We start from the raw sequence: 5,000 nt of genomic DNA, 5'->3' as shown, positions 1-5,000 counted from the left end.
TCATGTTTTTGCCTGCACCGATCTGTGTACAACTTTGTATGCACACTCCCTAGAGGCCAAGGAAAAAACATTGCCCTGCTTGTTTCCACATCTGCCTTGTTATAGCGCCACCATGAGACCGATTTTAGCAAAACACATTTCTTTACATTACTCGTACAGATTTGTATCCATACATCACGCAAATCGTTATACAGCATCACAAGCACTCCTATCCTCCTGGTGCCCGACTTTTTCTAGTTACAAATATACAACATATGCAATGGTTATGGCATAAAGTGGTTAACCCATTCTGACCTGAGATCAGATTTATACGAGGTTTCCACTGGACACACTGATCTGATTAACCCATTCTGACCTGAGATCAGATTCTAGAAATGTCAGTCGCTCTTCGATTTTTCAAAAATAGCAGACCTACAAGCTCGTATCGCGCCACTCGGTGGCGCAATATGAGCTTGTAGATCTGCTATTTTTCAATAGCTAAAGCATAACATGATGCTGACACCAAAATGGGTGCCCGTTCAGAATGGGTTAAAATGATTGCAAAATGCTGTATCAACTAATTGTACCTGGGGACCCTCTGGAACCAGCTCAAGGACCCCGTGGGACATACCCCGTGGGACCACACCTTGAGAAGCACTGCTTTAATGTCTGAAATGGCGCCGTGTTTCTCTGTTGCCAAACAGCATTAGCTTATTGGACATGCTATCACAAAGCACTGGAGGGAGGGAAGGGGGGGGGGGGCTGGGCTGATCCACTTTTCCTTTTCAATCAAAGTCAGTTTTGTTGCAGAGCCAACAAGGAACGCAGCGCTTACAGCCCTGAGATCGCTCTTGTCTGGCAGCGTTCGCTCATTAAGAAGCTTGGGTGGGGGGGGGGGATGAGTCGCCTGGAGGCTCCACACCGTAAAATATACTGCTAGTGATTTACCCTGGCGGGTTCCATTTTGTAGTGTGCACTCTTCGGAGTCAAGTTGACACCAACATCCGGTAGAGCTCTCGCCTTTTGGACCAACAAGTTCATGGGTTCGATCCCGGGCACCGCCAACTCAGCGCATGAGTAGCACGGTTTGAGTGCGGAAAGTCATGCGGGAAGTACTGGGAGGTGATGGTAGGTGTGGCACTCCACCTCAGCAATCCATCTATAGCGCATTCTAACAGGGGCAGACTCCCGTGTGTTACCGGCCGACAATAAGCCACTCCCGACCACCAAATTAGGCTGCAGACAGAATGTGTTTGTTGTCGGATTAGATGCGATACACTGTGGAGATAACAGAGGAGAGAGTGAATAGTCCACCATATAAGTATGATTTTTTTCTCTCTCTTTTTTACTTTACTAGAGTAACTTCACAGGCAGATATTGTACTTTTTACTTCTCCAATACAATTATTTGAAAACAGTTACTGTACGAGTTACTTTGTAGATTTAGATTGTTTGATTATTACAGAACCACTTCAGACACCTGCCCATATACTTTAATTTTAAAATGACCGACCTATAAACTCACAACGGGCCGCGTTGTCTATTGTGCTCGCTCAGTGGCGTGCCCTATATGGCTCTGGACATACCTAAATCTAACCCACTCAATTATGAATGCAGTGTTTTATTTATTTTTGTCCACTCCACACATTTATTACATTATTTAGCATTAAGACGGTGTTGCTGACCTCTTCTTTCTCTTTCTAGTTACTCTTTTTAGATCCAGCACCCGTCAAAATGGTTGTATGTGCGTGCACTTCTTGACCGCCAAAGTGGTCACTGCACTCACACGTAAAAAAATGCGTCCCATGATTCCCATCAAACTTCCAGATGTTGTTTTAGTCGCGGTGTGGAGGAGGAATGCTGTGATCTTTCGCATTTAAAGTATCTATCAATTGGTTCCTGTTGTGTGTGTAAACAACAATAGCAATTCGAAGCAGTTGTCCTCAAAACCACACCTACAGTGCTGAGCGCTGGTACCAGGTCTTGCTCTCGCTGGTACCAGGTCTTGCTCTCGCTGGTACCAGGTCTTGCTCTCGCTGGTACCAGGTCTTGCTCTCGCTCCGACAGCTGCAGCCCCTCGAGCCTCAATGCATGCTCCGTCCCGCGAAGGTGTCGCAGAGAACGGCCGAGAACAGCAGACCTCTAAGCTCACATGAACGGTCGCATCCGCAACGCGACGTGAGCTTCTACAGTATGTCCGTCCTCTGCATGTGCTCGCCACGCGATATATACCGTTGAGCGATGAAGTGTGTCTCGCTATAGGAGCGTCTCGCCAGCCAACACACACACACACACAAGGAGGTTGGATGGACTGAAACAAACGCTATCCCCCAAAACAACAGGTTTGGGAATCGCAGGCTGGGAATTAATGACATGAAACAGTCCCCACAGTGCGTCCAGTCTTGATGCTTCTGAACAAATAATTGGTCTATAACTCTCAAGAGTTTTGTTGGTCCTTGAAATAAATAAAACAAAGTTTCAGAACCACTGGTTCAGGCAATACTGATGATTCTCACAACTCTGACACTGTTTTTACATACCCCCCTTCCTCCCTCCCTCCCCTCCCCTCCCTTTTTTTTTTTTTTTTTTTTTTACATAATACTGTAACTTGTGTTTTTGTTTGTTTGTTTGTTTTTCCCCCCCAGAATGTATTGTTTTTCTTTTGAGTTGTACTGTATATTGTGTACCGTCAAAACTAGGCCACCAGTTTTAACAACCTGCCAGGGGACCAGAATGATGAAAATTAGCTCATTAACTAACTTTGGCATATTTACATGTGGAAACACAAATGTTGATTGATGTGCAATTGTCCACGGTAAAAAAGTACATTAATAAAAATATCACTGTGTAAATAATATTCCTACAATAGTATTTGTTCCAATGTTCCGAAATTATTTGAACAGAAAGTGAAGACATTTCATCACTTTACTTACTCTTATAAGTCACAATATTAACATTCCAAAATCCCTGACGATATTGGATATTCTAGTTCTATTCTACTACATTTCTGGACAAGCCACATATGTTCATATTTGACCGTGTCAGAGAATCTCTCTCTCTCTCTCTCTCTCTCTCTCTCTCTCTCTCTCAACACATAATGCTCCATGAGGCAGAAATAATGTGAGACATCCTTATATTGAGGTACAAGTCGTGCTACAATATTGTACAATATTTGAGTGCACACTATACAATATGCACATGGCTACATTACTGTGTGCGTGCGTGCTTGCGTAGCCTAGCCAATGGAAATTACATAATTCAATAGCTTTAGCTATTGAAAAAATAGCAGATCTACAAGCTCATAGCGCGCCACCGAGTGGCGCGCTACGAGCTTGTAGGTCTGCTATTTTTTTTTTAATCGAAGAACTGATCTCAGGTCAGAATGGGTTAATCAGACCAGTGTGTGTCCCAGTGGAAACCTCGTATGAATCTGATCTCAGGTCAGAATGGGTTAAGTGTTTAGCTATTGAAAATTAGCAGATCTACAAGCTCATAGCGCGCCACTCGCTGTTGTGCCAGAAACGGAGAGAGAGATAGTGCTGCACGTGCTCAACAGCCATTTATTTTGTCTTTTACAGTCTATTGACCGTGAGCTTGTTCCAAAGATGTTTTGTAAAAATAATATATCCTGCCCTTTTGGGTCTGCCTGATGTATCGACCCATGTTTGACTTCTTTTTTTTTTTGGACACGTGCAGCGCCTTGATCTTTGACTCACAGATGGATTGTGACTCCATCGTGCATTGTTTTGGCCACGCGAGTTACAGCAATGTGCAGATGATGGTGAGCTGTACATACTGTACCACTATACCACCAAGTCTATTTCATTTACAGCAATGTGCAGATGATGGTGAGCTGTACATACTGTACCACTATACCACCAAGTCTATTTCATTTACAGCAATGTGCAGATGATGGTGAGCTGTACATACTGTACCACTATACCACCAAGTCTATTTCATTTACAGCAATGTGCAGATGATGGTGAGCTGTACATACTGTACCACTATACCACCAAGTCTATTTCATTTGTATAGACGGAAAAGCTCTGTAGAAAACCATTTCTTGAGTCTCCGTATAGTCACCGTTGACCCCTACTGTTGTACTTGTCTTGGGGAGGGTGTAGAATAGAGTGTGTGGCCTTGTCACTATGTACTGTACTGTACTGTACTGTACGTACATACTGTACGTATAATTTGGAGGTGTTCGTACTTGAGTATTTCCAATTTGCAATACTTTTACTTCTAATCCGCTACGTGTCAGAGGCAAATATTGCACTTTTGCTCCATTACATTTTTTTGAAAACTTTAGTTACTTTTGATTATTATTACAAAGCATACAGTACAGTAACCACTTCAGCCCTATATACATTTCGGCCGTTTGAAAATAGCCGATCTACAAGCTTGTAAATCTGCTATTTTCAAATTAATTCAAGTGTACACAACTTGAAATGGGACATTCTGCATAATGAGCACTTTGACTTTTGCTACCTTAAGTACATTTTGATGCCAATACTCTTGTACTTTTACCCAAGTGCATTTTGAATTCCTGACTTTTACCTGTAACACAAAGTATTTCTGTATTGCAGTATATCGCTACTTTTACTCATAAGTAAGTGAGTACTTTTCCCACCACTGCGGGCCTTGTGTTCAGTGACTGAGAACGACCACAGAATGAAAAGCACTGTGAAAAAAAAAAAAAATCTGTGAGCGCACGCACGCACACACACACACACACACACACACACACGCACACGCAAGAACACACGCACGCGCATGTACGCACGCATGCACACTGTCCCTGTGTCCCCCTCCATTCCATGACATCATTGGCCGGTTCTGGGAGGTTTGCCTGCTCCAATCTGGACCTCATGGAGAGAGAGAGAGAGAGGGGGAGGGGGAGGGGTGGCTGGGTGCCAGTCATGCCCAGAACAGAGTGTCTCCTGGGGCAGAATCTGTCCTTAAAGCCCCCCTGGCTGTAACCCACGCATTTCATTAGAATCATTTCATAGTTGCACCTTAGAA

General features: G+C 43.6%; 1 protein-coding gene across 1 annotated transcript in view; it reads left to right on the top strand.

Moving 5' to 3' along the window:
• LOC310871826 (transmembrane protein 132D-like) overlaps nt 1-5,000 on the top strand; it is a gene marked incomplete at its 3' end in the record, with an annotated part of 194,895 nt that overhangs the window by 68,711 nt on the left and 121,184 nt on the right. The window lies entirely within an intron of this gene.

Source organism: Protomyctophum parallelum (assembly GCF_964188405.1).
Source record: "Protomyctophum parallelum genome assembly, chromosome: 15".
Lineage (NCBI taxonomy): Eukaryota > Metazoa > Chordata > Actinopteri > Myctophiformes > Myctophidae > Protomyctophum > Protomyctophum parallelum.
The sequence above is the reverse complement of the archived record's forward strand: the minus strand, read 5'-3'. Positions and strand labels throughout refer to the sequence as shown.